Source organism: Muntiacus reevesi, chromosome 12, assembly GCF_963930625.1.
Source record: "Muntiacus reevesi chromosome 12, mMunRee1.1, whole genome shotgun sequence".
Classification (NCBI taxonomy): domain Eukaryota; kingdom Metazoa; phylum Chordata; class Mammalia; order Artiodactyla; family Cervidae; genus Muntiacus; species Muntiacus reevesi.
Genome location: NC_089260.1, coordinates 66,518,870 through 66,537,093, shown reverse-complemented (window position 1 = coordinate 66,537,093; position 18,224 = coordinate 66,518,870).

Below are 18,224 nucleotides of genomic sequence, written 5' to 3'. Positions count from 1 at the left end.
GGACTGTAGCCCTCCAGGCTCCTCTGTCCATGAGATTCTCCAGGCAAGAATCCTGGAGCAGGTTGCCATTTCCCCCTCCAGGGGATCTTCCTGCATTGGCAGGTGGGTTCTGTATCACTACTGCCACCTGGGAAGCTGAGCTGCATGTATATTTTTATGTAACCTCACATAATTAGGATATTGGCTTATGAGGACAGGAATGCTATCCATTTTGTGTTCACCCATGGAACTCCACTGTCTAGGACATGCTCAGCAAATATTAGCACAGACCAATGGCTTAGTGAATGAAGACTGCACTTAGGAGTGAACATGTAGTTCTTGACTCTTGATAGGTGAGTTTTTCTCTTGTGACGGTGAGAATGCCCTCAGAAGTTACAGAGCTATTTTCTTCCTTTTAAATAAACTCAATGGGGAAAAAAGATGTTTTTTTCTCCCCATTTGTTCCAGTGTTTGAGTACCACTGGACTGATGTACCATTTGCCTACTCTGGAAACAATCTCTGTGATCAAAAGATGAAATAAATGATTGGCTAGACCAGATCCTGCTTCTAGCACACTGGCATCAGGATTCATCAATCCCCAAGCCACATGGACTTAGGGAATAGGAGTGCTGTGACTCCCCAAGAGGAAATAGAAATATGTTAGCAAGAGGAGAGCCAGGTTTTATGAGATCTAAAACTTAAGAAAATGAGTATAAAACTACAATGCAATATTAATCGTAGGGCTCTGGAAGTGGCCTGTGTATGTAACAGGCCCTAAAACTTAAAATTGTAGCATCATAGCAAATCTATTTTTGGGAAAGAAAAAGTTAAAAAGAAGAAAACATATGTCCTCACAAGGGGAGTGAAAGAGAAGAGAAGATGTGGACCAGCAGAGAGGAGGGCTCAGTTAGAGACTAAAGAAGGATGACTCTCCACTAGACCCGACCGAGGTTCCCTCTCTTCAGCTGAACACATTTTCTGCACAATGTAGGAATTTTCAGAGCGATTTCCAGCCAGGAAGAGAGGAATGCGGAATTTGGTCTTTAGCTTTCTGTCCTAACCATTGTCTGCAGCTTGCTCTGAAGTGACTTGTGGAAAGAACAGCTGTGCGTCCCCAGTACAGCTGATCCTTTGGAAAAAAAAAACCAAAAACTTACATAATATAAATGTGTTCAGCTTGATTCCCTCCTGCCCCATAACTTAAAACACCCCACAGAGTGTCAAGTTTGGGTGGGGTCTGAATATTAATGATGAGTCCTGCACTATACACCCAGCGTCTCAACACAAGCGGAGAGGGGTCTCCCTTCATGGGCCATGGAAGCTTATCCGGTTCCTGGGGGGTGGGGGAAGTGGTGAGACTGCATGTATCCATAGAAACACAAATGGACTTGGTGCTCAAAGTCTGAGCAGTTCTGTCCTGATCAGTTCATAAAGTGTTACATTAGTGAACTTATGTAAAAGCCCATGAACATCATCCTACAGAGGTCAGGTGAGGTGGCAAGGGTATTCACAGGGAGCTGGGGAAGAAAACAAGGGAAAGAACATGTGTGGGCCAGGTGTGAGACCCACCATATGAACTGGCCCTTGCAATAATGCCTGATGACAAGTATCTTCCACATTTACAGTGGTTTTTGGAGCACTCTCAGATTACAAACATTAGTGTCATATGCTCATGAAAGAATACAGCTCAGAGGTCATCTGGGGCAACTTCTTTATGTAACCAAGAACCATGCATGAAGCATATACTACATGCCAGGCAACATGCTCAATGCTTTCCATGAAATATTTCTAATCTTCAAAACAACCCTCCTCCTAAGACATTACGAAGCCACATCATAGCAAGCAAGGCTTCCCTGGTTTCTCAAACAGTGAAGAATCTGCCTGCAATGCAGAAGACCCGGGTTCAATCCCTGGGTTAGGAAGATCCCCTGGAGAAGGGAATGGCAACCTACTCCGTTATTCTTGCCTTGGAGAATTCCATGGAAAGAGGAGCTGGCGGACTATAGTCCATGGGATCACAAAGAGTCTGGCATGACTGAGGAACTGACACTTTCATAGCAAGCAAGCAAACAAAACATCTGCCCAGAAGTCACAAGGAGAGGAAATAGTACACGCAGAATTCAACCTTTCATCTAACCCCAAAGCTCATGATTTTCATGGGTAATAGATCCTAATAACATTTTTATTATGATTACCAATGTTTATAATTAGCGAGCTCTATTATGTGCCAGATACTGTTAAATGCAATGTGTGTATATGCATAAGAATGTTTTTTTGATAATCTACTCAATGTAACTTATCCAAGATCACTGGTCAGTATTTGATATCTGAACTCTTGTTTTTCTGATTCTAGTGATTAGAAATGAAATACTTTGCTTATATTCACTCACGAGTGATGCTAAGGCTCAGAGTGTTCCTGAGGACTTGTTGATGTGGACAGCTGGGCTTTTCATGGCCAGCAGCCTGGCAGCCAGTGCTATAGAATTTATGACAGGATAACTTAATGGGGAATGCCTCCCCAGAGGACAATTCTACACTTGCCTGATGATTCCAAAGTAGTTGACTCTGAACTGGACCAGGGGGCCCCTAAACCATGCTGTGCCACACCTACATGTCATGAGCTTTGCTTACTCCATGGTGTTCAAGTAACCACAGCCCTCGGGTGGATGTGTAGCAGATCCCACGAGCTGGCTTCCTTTCCACTCTCTTGATTGTTGGCTCTTCTGCGGTGGCCAGAGAACAGACTGGCTCAGCATTTAGATTTGAAAGTGCACATTAGAGTCCCACATGTCCTGGCCGAGGAATGCACAGCTCTGTCAGTTTTATATTTCGTGTTTGTCCAGCTCGGAGGTGGTAACTCGTCCAAGGCAATGGAGGGCTCGCTGGATGTCCTGGGTCTGAGCAGTTGATCCATGAAGTCCCAGAGAGAAATATGACATGGTTTGAGGTACAGAACCTGGACCAGTGCTTTTTCAGGAACCTCCCTCCAAAGAGCTGATTTGAGATAAAAATGGCATCCCACTTGAGAAACCCTTATGTTGGTCTGGTCAGGGCAGAAGTCCAGACATTCCAAGAGTTTGTGGAAGAAAAACTAGATTTTCAGTTACTTGAGGCTTGGGTTTCAATTCTCATTTCAAAACAGTCCAAGATGAAAGAACTCTACCAGCTAATTTTAGAGCAAATGGTTTTGTCCCCCCAATTGACTCAAAACAGCAAAGAGGAAAGGGAACTGAGAAAAAAAAATGGAGATCTTTAGTTTAAAACCAACCAAGGCCTATGAAACTGGTGCATACTATGATTTTATTTTTCAACATTGGAGGTAAAACACTCCATGACTGGTACTATGGAGTAATTTTGCTAACTTATATGAAAACAAAGACCTCCTGGATATGCTTCAGCTAAATGATTAAGTGGGAAATGGTTTATCTTTCTAGGGCTGAGAGTAAAAACCCCTCTGTACTTTAAGCCTGTTTCTTCTTCTCTAAAATTGGAAGATGGAATCAGAGAAAATCAAGGAGAAAAGGAGCTTAGAAATCACTCATTCCCAATCCTTAAGAAGCAGAGATATCTGAAGGTTACAGAATTTGTTACAAGGTCAAACAGCTAGTTTGTGGCAGAGACAGGACTTAAACTTTGGTGTTCTGAACAAAATTCATTACTTTTGCTTTTCTTTTTTAACTTAAACCAAACAATTTCAATCCATCTTTTTCAAAATTCCATGGCATTATTGGAAGAATATATTGAATGAAGTCACTACCATGGAAGATTTGGAAATCTGGGTTTTGAAGAGCTTTGCAGATGAAAGCAGTATTTGCCACAGACCACAAGAAGAGGAGGGTGGTACGACCTCCTCAGCGTTTGGGAGGGCTGGCTCTGGTGAGCCCTGGCCACTGCTTCTGGAGAAACCAGGACAGTCAGCCTGAGGCAATCAGAGAGAAAGAGCCGCTTCAGTTGCCCTCTGCCTGCCCTCTAACCTGACCTTTTGGAATTGGGGATGGAAAGAAACATAATCCTTCCCAGGCCTCCTTGCCTTGACTGCTTTGGATCTGAGCTCCCTTTATCTCTCTAGGGCTGAGAGTTTAGGTCTCTGTAGATGACCGAGGCAAAGATGTTTCCAACGGATTAGAGGACATGAGACTTGAGAACCAAAGAAGAGGCAGTCTCTTCATTTGCTTTTCCCCACCCTCCATTACAGAATGGAACTCTGATCAGCAAACTCCCCATTAAAAGTGCCTCCTGCCATACACAGGCCTGGTCTTGGATCCTCCAGGGATACCTTCTGCCTTTTCACCCCTATGATGTTGCTCTTCCCAAATCCCTCTGAACTCACTGTATAGATTGGTTCTCCCATCAACCCTGATTTCCCTGGGATTTGGTACAAAAGGAACGCTGTGTTAGAAAAGGGTCCCTTATCAGTCCTAAAATATCATCTTTGTACAGCTTAATGTTTGCATGTGGGGTGTGGTAGAGATAGAAAGAGATGCTTAAGCATCTCCTAATAAATAGGTACATGCCTTCTGTCTCTGCCTGCAGGCCCTCACACTTCAGTGAAGAGCTCCCCCAATTCCAGTTCGAATGATTTCTGTGAAGAACCAAGTATTATTAAAGTAGGCCCAGGGCATCCTTTGCTAGAATTTCCTGATAGTTAACAATAAACTCCATCTCATTCATGAGTTCACCTAAAAGAAAACCCCATTGCTTTTAGGATGTTAGGGCAGAGATTTGGGTCAAATAGGGGTCAGTTCAGTTCAGTCGCTCAGTCATGTCCGACTCTTTGCGACCCCATGAATCACAGCACGCCAGGCCTCCCTGTCCATCACCAACTCCCAGAGTTTACTCAAACTCATGTTCATCGAGTCAGTGATGCCATCCAGCCATCTCATCCTCTGTCGTCCCCTTCTCCTCCTGCCCCCAATCCCTCCCAGCATCAGGGTCTTTTTCAATGAGTCAACTCTTCGCATGAGGTGGCCAAAGTACTGGAGTTTCAGCTTCAGCATCAGTCCTTCCAATGAATACCAAATAGGGATAGGAATACTTTGTAAGAGAGAAAATCAGATTAGTTGGGCCTCTATACATTTTTGCTTTATCTCCTCAAGGAACTGTTGAAATCTTTCTCACTCCTTTCTATCTGATCATTCCTTCTGCATTCACTGGAGGGGACTTTGAGGGTAAAGGTGTGACTTTACACAAGCACAGAAACAGCAGGGAATTGACACAATCATCTCTGAAAAACAACACACGAGTTAGACAAGCCTTGGTGAGTGGATGTGATAACTTCTGTTTCTGCTATCTCCCCAGCATGCTTTCCTACCTGCAATCTCCTGGTTCAACACACATTAGGAGAATGAGCTAAATCCTCTTGTACCTCAAGGCTTGGTATCCATCAGTTAAGGGGATAATCAAAACCATATGTACATAAGAGCTCACTTATTCAATACATATTCATGAACACCAATTTCCTCCAAAGGGTGTCAGGCAATCATGAATATAATTACAAATCTACGACAAAGGAAGAATTTCTACAGTCAAATTTTAGATTCCAATTTTGAGATGTATAGAAAGAAAGAAAGCAAAGAAAGTGAAGTTGCTCAGCCATGTCCGACTCTTCAAGACCCCATGGACTGTAGCCTACCAGGCTCCTCCATCCATGGGGTTCTCCAGGCAAGAGTACTGGAGTGGGTTGCCATTTCCTTCTCCAGGGGATCTTCCTGACCCAGGGATCGAACCCAGGTCTCCCACATTGTAGGCAGACGCTTTTACTGTCTGAACTACCAGGGAAGTATAGAGGTTCCTTTTAATTACATACCGACTCGGTGGTAAGTAGTTATGCCAGTTTGGATAAACCAGACACCAGGACACAGATTTTTTTCATCATGGATATTACTTCTCAGTGTTAAGGTAGTTGATATTTTAACAAATATTTTCATGATAAATCTCTCCCGAAGTGTTCGAGGTGTTAGATCTGCCCAAAGATAGACTAACCTGCCTTGAGGAGTGGTGAACTTCTACTCACTGGAAGTACTCAAGCAAAGGTGAATGACCATTTGGTTGAGATGTTGTGCTGAGACTTCCAGCATTAGTCACTCTTTTAGACTAAAATAATGAAACAACCAAGAACCAAAAAATTCTGTGTTTTATCACTTAGGATTTCATCGACCTGAGAGAAATGCAATGCCTAAAGCAACTTAGAGAAATAAAAGGCCGTACCTTTAATATTTCAAGAAGTTCAAAGTTAGGTGGATTAGGTGGTTAAGCGGGCTCATCAATGCTACTGTGGACTCGGGAAGTTTTTTTGCTTTACTCCATGATTATTAGTCAATAGATCTTATCCTTATGCTCATAATAATGATAAAGCTAATGATGAAGAAAGTACTAACACTTTGTAGTTCTAACCAAAGACTGCCCTAATTGCTTTCATGTATTTACTCATGGTTATAAGAGGGCAGCTATACTGCAGACCTCATACATGTGTTTCAGTAAATTAAAAAAGCAGTGTGTGTGGGAGAGAGACTAAATAGGCCAAAGAAATATTCTATCATTACACGTGTTTTTAGAAGCCCATCCAAAAGTAGTCTACTTTAGTTCCATTGGACAAAAGAGTCTCATATGACCATCCTTAGCTGGAAGGAGACCAAAGGAAAAAGGACCATGAATGGAGGTTGGGTCAATGAATGAACTGCTTCTTCCACATGAGTTAAGCCTTTTCACATCCATAATGTCAACTGATCCTTTCAACAACCCTATATACTAGATACCAAAGGAAACTTAAGAACACAGAGTTTTAAGTAACTAGTCATTTAGGTATTAATTTCCAAAGCTGAGACGTGAACCCCCCTTCACTGACCTCAGAAACGGCTTCCATGGCTGTCACTGCTACACAAGGCTACCTCCCTAAATCCCTCTCTCCCTGAAATTCGATAACTGAGATGTGCTAGTCACCTTGAAATAGAAGACAGAGTAGAATTACACGGAGGCAAGCCCAGAGTCAGTTCTTTTCCTGTAATGGCTTTCCATGAATTTGCTGGATCCACCAAAGGTCTAATAAGGTAAATGCTCAGTGCCACTTAACCAGGCACAAGTGCAGGCTGGCACCAGAGTTAAGAGCACTGCTGCTACCGCTGCTGAGTGAGGCACGGATTCTCTAGGTGAAAAGTCATTCTCCGGGAATAGGCTAGATCTCTTCAACAGCACGTTGCACATACCAGGGCACAAGAGGATCACTCATGCGGCCCTAGATGAGCGTCATCCCCAGCACTTCAGTCACCTGATGGGGATGCTCTTTCCTAAGTCGTTTCATCTGACTTCCCATGAGTGGCATAAGTACTAGGAAAATCCAGTTAACTGTCAGATGAAGTCATTTCCTCTTTCGCAAAGGTCTATCAGCTAGGCTATTCCTACAGGATTTGTAGCTTAAAAGGCTAAAGGAGACATGGATGACTCTCTGCCTAAAATATTTGTTGTTGCCCTAGAACCACTTCTCCCCATGGGGAGGCAGCATAGCACAGACATAAGTGCAGGCTGAGCTGGATTTGAGTCCCTGACCCCCATTCCCCAGCCCCTAGCTGTGCCACCTAAACTCTCTGAACTCATTATTTTGAGGGTTAGGTAAGGCACTACCATGAAATCATTCAGCAAGGTGATCAGTTGGCATAAAGTGAATAAACATGGGCTGCAATCCACTATTATTACTGCTGCTGTTGGTCCCATTACTACTTTTCAGAGTAGGTCTTGAGTTTCTTACCATCTGTAGGAATAAGCCCTGGGAAGATTTCTAGGTATTTCCAAGGTGAATTTGAGGGTTCATGGATATAGATTGCAGAGGTGAGCCACCTAAGCCAGCATTTCTGCCATTGAAAATTAAAAATGGAGATCTGTTTGTGGACCTCCATATAGGCTAGTGGACCTATGAATATTCATCCAGAATTTAAAAGATCTTTAAAATTATCTCTTTATAAAATGATCCAGTAGTGGGAGAAACACTCAGAACCAGGTTCTCAAAAATCAACCCCTGGGTCTGGTCCATTTCTTACTTAAAAAAAAAAAAAAAAAGCTATGGCCCCCACTGAGGCAGATAACAACATCAACTATTAACACTTTAGAAAAACCTAAGTGAATTAGCACAGGTGAGCCTCACAGTTCCTTGATGTAGGCTCTATTATCCTCCTTCTGATAAAGAGATGCAGACAGAAATGGAACAACTGGCCCAAGGGCCCAAAGTCTGCAAGGGGTAAAGCCACGCTTTGGACTCAGCTAAGGATGCTGTAAATACAGTCCATCTCTGCCTTCGCGCCTCCTGAAGGGAGGACGAGCCGGCCTGTATGAGCTGCCTCTGCTCATCACTTTCTTCTTTACTCATTTCTCTCCTGGCATTTTGGCCTCTCATCATTTCCTAGGACACTTCAAGTTTATTCTCACCACTGAATCTTTGCATTTCATTTTTTCTCTATCCTAGAATGAATCCAGGGGTTACTCAGAGGAGAGAGTGAATCCTGAGAAGGTACATTTGTCCCCGAAGCCACACTGTAAAATATAACAAAAGCAAATGAAAAATATTCTTGTGGGTAGCAGTGCTTGTTTTTAATTTGGGATTAATTTCCAGTTCTCAAGCCTCCACCACCATCTACCAAAGCGGGGGAAAAAAAATCATCCGCAAGCAACCTTCAGCTTATCATTCTTCTTAGTTTGCCCAGAACAGCCCCACTTTATGCCTGTATCCTTGGTATGATTAGTAAGAGCACCCTTTTTCACTCTCAAATGGATTTCAGTTTAGAGAACAGTCGCCCTGTTTATAGTGAGAATTTTAATCCTCATTATCAATACCTCATTACTTGAAATTATTTCCAGATACCAGGTAGTAAGAAAGAAGAATATCCCTATCTGTATCCAGGTCTGTGCTTTTCAAAAGTCAAATTGGCTACATTCTTAAGTGGCTAGAAAACCTCCCCAGCTTTGACACTTTTCCACTCATGGCCCACCAACTATTCTTAATTCCGTGTTATTGCCTCTACCATGAAGCTGATAACAATGGACTCACATTTATACGTTTATTTTATACATTTCCCTTTTGTATATGTGTCTGTTGTTTCCTTATTGAGAAACAAGATAAAGAGCTAAGTTTTCCTACTTCATTTTATTGACCACAGTGTCCCTGTAGTAGCATCAAAAAGAATCAAATACATAGAAATAAATCAAACAAAATAAGTTCAAAACTGATATTCTAAAATATACAAAACATTATTGAAAGAAATTATAGAATTTCTAATTAATTAGAGAGGGATCTTGCATTAATAGATTTGAAAACAGCATTGCTAATATGGTGATGCTCTCTGACCTGATCTACAAATTCATTGCAGTCATAATGAAAATCTCAGTTTATTTCTTTGTATGAATAGATTCTGAAATTCACATGGAATTGTAAGGAGTCCAACAGGCAAAGCAAATCCAGAAAAAGAATGATTAGGAAGACTCACCCTTTCTAATTCCAAAACTTACTATAAAACAATGGTAATACAGACAGTGTGATACTGGCACAAGTAAAGACAAATAGATCTGTGGAATAGAATTGAGAATTCAAAAATAAATCCACATGTCTGGGTGAACTGATTTCCAACAAATATTCTAAAAGCATTCAATGGAGATGGAGAAAGAAATGGCAACCCACTCCAGTGTTCTTGCCTGGAGTATCCCAGGGATGGGGGAGCCTGGTGGGCTGCCGTCTACGGGATCGCACAGAGCCGGACACGACTGAAATGATTTAGCAGTAGCAGTAGTATTCAATGGGGAAAGAAGAGTCATTTCAACAGGTTGTGCTAAGACAACTAGATAAGCACAGACAAAAGAATGAAGATGTACCCTGATTTCACACCATACTCAAAACCTAATTCAAAATGTATCAAACATCAAAATATATCAAAACCTAAATGTAAGAGTTTAATCTACAAAAGTCTTTGCAGAAAACATAGACTTAAATCTTCATGACCTTAGGTCGTCAACAACTCAAGAATAACGAAATCCTGCAAACCTCACATAAAGTGAAAGTGAAAGTAGCTCAGTGTCCAATGCTTTGCAACCTCATGGACTATATAGTCCATGGGATTTTCCAGGCCAGAATGGAATGGGTAGCCTTTCCCTTCTCCAGGAGATCTTCCCAACCCAGGAATTGAAGCCAGGTCTCCCACATTGCAGGCAGATTCTTTACCAGTTGGGCCACAAGGGAAACCCAAAAATACTGGAGTGGGTAGCCTATCCCTTCTCCAGGGGATCTTCCCAACCCAGGAATTGAACCAGTGTCTCCTGCATTGCAGGTGGATTCTTTATCAACTGAGCTGTCAGGGAAGCCCAAATACCACGCAAGTGAATGTGAAAGCTGATCTTTCCTTAGTTGAACTTTCTGATAATTTCAGCCACTGATTGACTGCAGCCTTCTGACAGGCCTGAGACAGAGGACCCAGTTAAGCAGCACTAGGAATCCTGACCTAGATAACCAATTTTTTTAAAAGACTTTTTTTTTTAAATGGGCAAAGGATCTGAAGAGACATTCATCAAAGGAAGATATACAAATGGACAACAGGCACAGAAAAGATGTTCAACATCCTTAGCCATCAGGGAAATGTAAATCAAAACCACAATGAGACACTACTACACACCTACCGGGGTGGCTATAATAATTTTACAAAATAGATAACAAGTCTGGAGAGGATATAGAAAATTGGAGCTTCATACATTGCTACTGGAAATATAAAATAGTACAACCACATTAGAAAACAGTCTGGCAGGTCCTCAAAAAGTTCAATATATGGCTACAATATAACTCAGTAATTCCATTTTGAAGTATGTACTTACAAGAAATAAAAATAAGTATTTTTCACACAAAACCTTGTACACAAATGTTTATACAATGTAATTTATAATAGCCTAAACTGGAAACAGCTCAAAAGCTTATCAATAGATAAATGGATAAATAAAATGTGGAATGTGGTATCTTCATATAGTGGAATTATATAATTATTCAGCCACATGGATGAACGTTGAAAATTACTAAGTGGAAGAAACCCACCACAAAGGATCCCATATATGTGATCACACTTGTATGAAATGCTCAGAAGAGGCAAATCTACAGAGACAGAAAGTAGGCTAATGTTTGTCTGGGGCTAAGTAGAAGACAGTTGGGGAGGAGGGCAATGGGAGAGACTACTAAAAATTTTTTTACTTTTGGGGATGATGAAAAAGCTCTAAAATTAACTGTGGTAATGATTACACAAATCTATGACTATTTGAAAACTATTGAATTGCATACTTTAAATGTGTGTGAATTATGTCTCAATAAAGCTCTTATGTGAATCAAAGAAGACATAAAAATCCTTGCATGCAAGGAATTTACATTGCATAGAAGAAAAACACATCCAGTTGTTCCCCAATATAAGAAGGGGGAGCAGTGGAGATTATACCATAAAGAAGAGAGACACGATCCAATGCTAACAAAATATGGGGACAAGATGTTATTTTAAAGATTTACAAAGAACATAAATATGAACAAGTGATTCTTGGAGCTGAACCTTAGAGGCATAGAAGGAAGTCTTACGTAAAAGAAAAGCAAGAACATTCCGACAGATGTAAAGCTATAAGGAAAGACAATGTCTGATTCAGAGTTCGGCTGAGACCTTCACTGGCTTTTGCTCTGATTTCCGAGCACAAGCTCTACAGTACACACTTCAATTACACAGCCATACTTTTTATTCAAGTGATTTGGAAATAATCAGAAGGTCATCTATGCTTGAATACAGGTGACATAAACCCACACACCCACATATAAACACATCATTTATCTTCTGTGGTGAATGATTTATCTATAAGTAACCCTAGGTATAAATACTGAATGAGAGGCACTAAGAATGACTTGACAGCCAATGATTTAACCCTCACAGATCCTTTCATCTAGTCGAGAAGAGAGACAAGAAAGCCTACAGTTCGGTGTTCTATTATCGACAACATGACTGTTATGTAGACAGAGCACAAAACCCAAACTAGGATGGATCAGGGAATGTGCCCCTAAGGACGAAGCTTGAGATGATCATTGAGGGAGGAAAGATGAACAGAGTCTGTTGTAGTACATTTATGGAACTACTTCTAAATCAATTTGACTGTTACGGGCAGTATATTTTTTAAAAAATTCTATTGGAGTAGAGTTGATTTACGATGTTGTGCCAGTTTCAGGTGTATAGCAAAGTGAGTCGGTTATACAAATATATACATCCACTGTTTTAGATTCTTTTCCCTTATTACATTACAGAGTACTGGGTAGCGTTCTCTGTGCTATTGAGTAGTCCTTACTAGTTATCATGTGCAATGTATTTGGGGGTATGGGAGACCCTAAATGTAAGCCAAGGACAGACCATAAAGCAAAGAATATGTTGGCACACTTCCTTAAATAATCACAGCAAGGTGCAGGAAAAAAGAATTCATATACCTGGGTTCTAGTATCAGAATATCCTCTAATGAAACATGAATCTTATATAAGGCCTTTTGATCTCAATATCCTTGTGTCTAAAATGAGTACTCAAATTTATAACATTTTTTCAGCCTTAAATTTTAGAATCCTGCACATATACAGATAGGTCTCTGGCACAAACCTTTAAAATAAAAAAATTGTACTGAAAGAGCACCATTAAAACAACCACCACCACAATGCACTTTTGCTCATAAAACAAACAAGAATGCAGAATGATTTGAAAACAAATCTAAACTAATAATATCAAGAATCTTTAGCTTATTTCTTTTCCTCTTTTTTCCCCCACTCTGTAAGATATTTCACCAAGCCTGCTAACCTTTGATGCAGAATATATGGGAGGCCTCTGCTCTTGCATTACTCTGTTTCAAGTACCAGGGAATGGTACTCTCTCAGACTTTTATGTCCCCATGGAGCCAAACTCAAACCATGAGCAGAATGGCTTACATGGTAGAATACATGTTGTCCTGATATTAAGCATGGAACTGCCAGTTTAGATGCATGTTTGAACAGCTATGTCATGGTTGGAAAAATCACCCTCTTTTTCTCAGCCTAAATGTAGAACTACATAACTGTATCTATGATACATATGTATATGCACACACACACACAAACACACACACAAAAGTGTATTTATAATGACTGTGTCCCTTTAGTCTATAATTCTGAAGAAGGCAATGGCACCCCACTCCAGTACTCTTGCCTGGAAAATCCCATGGACGGAGGAGCCTGGTAGGCTGCAGTCCATGCGGTCACGAATAGCCGGACACGACTGAACGACTTCACTTTCATGCATTGGAGAAGGAAATGGCAGCCCACTCCAGTGTTCTTGTCTGGAAAATCCCGGGGATGGAGGAGCCTGGTGGGCTGCCGTCTATGGGGTTGTAGAGAGTCAGACACGACTGAAGTTACTTAGCAGCAGCAGTCTATAATTCTGATATTTTGACATTTTGGGGCTGTGCTGACCCTGGAGGGTTGCCTCATCTATGGCCTATGAATGCATCTTTCATGTTTAAACTGACCAATACAGAGCCCATCCAACTCTGGATAACTTTCTAATCACCTCCTTTATCCAGCTCCATATACTCCAGGCCACTCTCTACTTGCCCTAATCACCACCCCCTCCCTCCTCAGACCAGGTTCTAGTCACCAAAGGACAGCCTCAGCACTCCAGAGCCTGCTGAGATTATTCCAACCTGCTTACCTTGTCTCACCTGTCCATTCCCTCCTGCAGAAATCACAGTAAAGGTAGGGGCCACAATTTTTCCTCTCCCTCTGCCTCCAGGTTGACCTCAATACTTTTTCAGATACCCTCTCCTTCCTCTGCCCATAGTGCAGCATGATCCCTTCTTGTTGAGATTTGCAAGTATAAAAAACTGTCTTTTCAAGGTCAGTTGGCTTTTGACTTTGTCAAATTTATGTAATAAAAGACATACATGTGCACAAACACACACGTACATATAAACACATATATAAAGGCTAACAAAATGTACACCTTTAAAAGCATAGTATCCAGCAACAGACAAACAGGTTTCAATTCTTCACTAATTTTGGTTAGTGCCCTTGGGCAACTACAGACCTCTGTTCTCTCAAATTTATAAATACAAGATAGTAAAACTTGTAGATAATCTTAACAGTAGATGCTCTGGGTATATGTGTGTGTTGAGATGGGAGGGGAAAAAAAGGAAGTGATAAAGAATGCTGGTGAAATTGAGACATAATGACATAAAGAAGTCAGCATTCTCAGTACTACTATTGATAATTCTGCATAAAACAGCTTTATAAACCTTATAAATTTATATGTGCCATTTTTCAGACATCCCAACATGGCAAGTTTCTCCATCAACATTAAAAATGTGTTTCTAGTATGGAAACCAAGGCGGGGGAAGGGGAGGGTGGGATTGACATATATAAACTATTGATAATATGTATAAAGTAGGTAACATGAGAACCTTACTGTGTAGCTCAGGGAACCCTACTCACGACTCTGGTGACCCAAATGGGAAGGAAATCAAAAAAGAGGGGATGTATGTAGACATATCGCTGAGTCACTTTGCTGTACAATAGAAACCAGTACAGCACTGCAAAGCACCTATACTCCAATTTAAAAAAATGCACAAAAGTGAAAAAAATGTACTTCTGTGTCAGGTGAAATTTTGTGGTGTTAGAATATTAAAAAAAAAAAAGCATAGTTAAGCATTCCAAAAACCACTAAAGTATATACTTTGTATGGTGAATTTTATGTTACCTAAAGTATATCTCGAGTAAAAAATGTGCCATGTAGAGAATGAAATGACAAGCCATAGAATGAGAGAAAATACTTGCAAAACCTATACAGATATGTGACAGTATCCAAAATACATGATGAAAAACCCTTAAAAGTCAACAATAATACAAATTATGGTCCAATTTTTTTTAAAGAGAAAATACCTGAACACTAGGGAACTGTAAATGAAAAGATCGATGAGATAGCATTACACATCTATTGAGTGGCTAAAATTCAAAACAATGAGAACAATAGCTGATGAAGACATGGGACAACGGAAACTAATTCACTGCTGATGGAAAAGGAAAATAGCACAGGCATTTTAGAAAACAGTGACTTACAAGGCTAGCCATGCTCTTACCCTACAATTCAACAGTTACACTCTCCAGTGTATACCCATGTGAATTTGAAAATTTAAGTCCACATAAAAAGCTGCACAAAAATGTCTAAAGCGGCTTTGACTAAGATGTCCTGCAATAGGTGACTGTGTAAACAAATGATGATACTTACATACAATTAAATATTTTCAGTGATAAGAAGGAATGAGTTGTCAAGCACAAAAAGACATGAAATAACATTAAAAGTCTATTTCTAGGGGAAGGAAGCTAAGCTGAAAAGGCTGCATACTGAATGATTCCAACTACAGGTAATTTAGGAAAAAGTAAAACTGTGGTGTTAATGAAAAGAGAAAAAAAAAAAAAAAACATAACAGCAAACAAACTCAGTGGCTGCCAAGAGTTTGAGTGGAGGGGGAGGGACAAACAGGTGGAGTACAGGAAATCTTTTGGACAGTAGAACTATTCTACCACCACTATTTAACACCAGAGAGATAAATGACAAAAAAAAAAAAATTGTATCCAGACATATCATTTTCAGGGCTTCCCAGGTGGTACTAGTGGTAAAGAACCCACCTACCAATGCAGGAGACATAAGAAAGTTGAGGTCCATCCCGGGGTTGGGAAGATCCCCTGGAGTAGGAAATGGCAACCCACTTCAGTATTCTTGCCTGGAGAATTCCATGGATAGAGGAGCCTGGTGGGGAATAGTCCATGGGGTTGCAAAGAGTCAGACATGACTGAAGCAACTTAGCACGCATCTCATTTTTAAACTACAGAAAATCAAAGATAAATAAAAAATCCTGAAAGAAGCCAGAGAGAAAAAATACCTATAGAGGAATCACATGTGACCTCTTCTCAGAAACCACACGAGCAAGAAGACAGTAAAATATTTAAAGTATTGAAAGATAAAAATGTACCAACTTAGAATTCTGTACTTTGTAAAATTATTTTTCAAAAGTGATGGAAAAATAAAGACTTCCTCAGACAAATGAATATTGAGGGAATTTGTTGCCAGCAGATGTGCCTTTCAAGAGATGCTAAAAGAAGTTCTTTAAAGAATTTGAATATAAGTTAGAAACTTGGATCTACAATCCACATAAAATAAGGAAGAGTATTGAAAAATAAGTGAAGGCTAAATACAAATTTTTATCCTTTTTTTAAACTGATCTAACAGATAACAGTTTGTTTAAAATAATAGTTCCAACAGCATAATTAACTGTGTATGCCTGTGCATTTGTGTCCAACTCTTGGCAACCCCATGGACTGTAGCTCTCCAGGCTCCTCTGTCCATGGAATTCTCCAGGTAAGAATACTGGTGTGGGCTGCAATTACCTTCTCCAGGGGATCTTCCCAACCCAGGGATAGAACCCAGGTCTTGCATTACAGACAGATTCTTTACCATCTGAGGCACCAGGCAAGCCCTGGTGCATATGTGTGTATATTTATATTTGTGCGTTGCATGTTAAGTCACTTCAGTCATATCCAATGTTTTGCAGCCCTATGGACTATAGCCTGCCAGGCTCCTCTGTCCATGGGATTTTCTAGGCAAGAATACTGGAGTGGGTTGCTATGCTATACTCCAGGGGATCTTCCCTACCCAAGGATCAAACTGGTGTCTCTTAACATCTCTTGCATTGCAGGTGCGTCCTTTATCACTAGCGCTGCCTGGGAAGCCCATATTTATATTTACTTATATATAAATGAAATGAATGACTGTAAAAATGTAATGGAATCAACAGATAACCAAAGAGACTTAATAAGAGTTTAACAAGAATGTCTGTGCAATATCACCCTATGATGCTATTTCTTTATACAGGAAATAATGAACTAAAAATGTTAAACTGAAAATATTTTTAAAGTAAAATATGCCATAATCCCACATAATATTGAGTTATTTAAGAATTAATTTAGCCAGGATAACAAAATTCCTGTGGACAAACTCCATATGCAGTAAAGGATGTAGAAGATGATTTTAATAAATGGAGAAACTTCCACACTTCTAGATAGGATAACACCATTTTAAACATATCAATTCTCCCTAATCTACAAATTTAAAGCAAGCCCAATAAAATTTTAAGTTGAGTGATTTTTACATACTTGGTAACACTGAAACGTAATAGACTAAAATTAGCTAAAGTAACTTTAAAAACAGTAAAGGGAAGAAGCTTATCCTTACCAGATATTCAGACATGCATCAAGAACACAGTAATAAAAACAGTGTTTTACTGGTGCAATAGAAGGCAAATTGACTAATGGAAGATAATAAATAGCCCTGAGACAGAAATGAAATCTGAATATATAATGAAATAGGCACAACTAATTAATGGGAAAACGACACATTTTTTAGTAGATGGTTATAAGCAAATACTGCTTCCTTTTAGCATGACAAATGAATCCAGATCACTATCTAACCCCACAAAAAATTGTGAATTCTAGAATGATTAGAGATATAAATGGGAAAAATAAAATTGTAAATTTAATGGGAATCCCCCTCCCATATTTAAAATCAGTTAAAAAAAAAATTGATATCTGGAACATACATTTATCATCCCACCCCCCCAAAAAAAACTAGATAAAAAATACAAGCAAGAAGGTTAAAGAAAATAAAAGTAAATACATGATTGGATGATCAAAATCACTCCTAAACAGAGATCTGCACATTAAAACACAAAGTGATAGTACTTATTTGACTAGCTAATTGCAACTTTTTCTAGTCCATATTATTATTCCATCTTTTAGAATACAGAGCTTTTTTAAATTAAAATCCATCATTAATAAACTGCATTTTAAGCAGAACTCAGAGTAAGGAGTAAGCTTTCTTAGAGATTTATCATGAAATCATTCCCTTTTCTAAATAAGTATCCCCTTATGAAATAGAATTCTTAAAGTCTCAATAGAAATGCCTTGGTATAACCATTGGAAATGGTTACATGGGCTGTTAATCTGTTCATTACAGTGATGCAAAAAATAAAATAAAAAAAAGACTGTACTATTTGGATGCATTTTACACAACAATTTAAGGATCAGATTGGTTTGGTGAATCACATCACATCTTCTTTATTTTCAACAATGCATTAACCATCCTTGATCTGTGACCACTGAAGGTTTGTATTGTAAGGAAGAGTGAACAGAGAT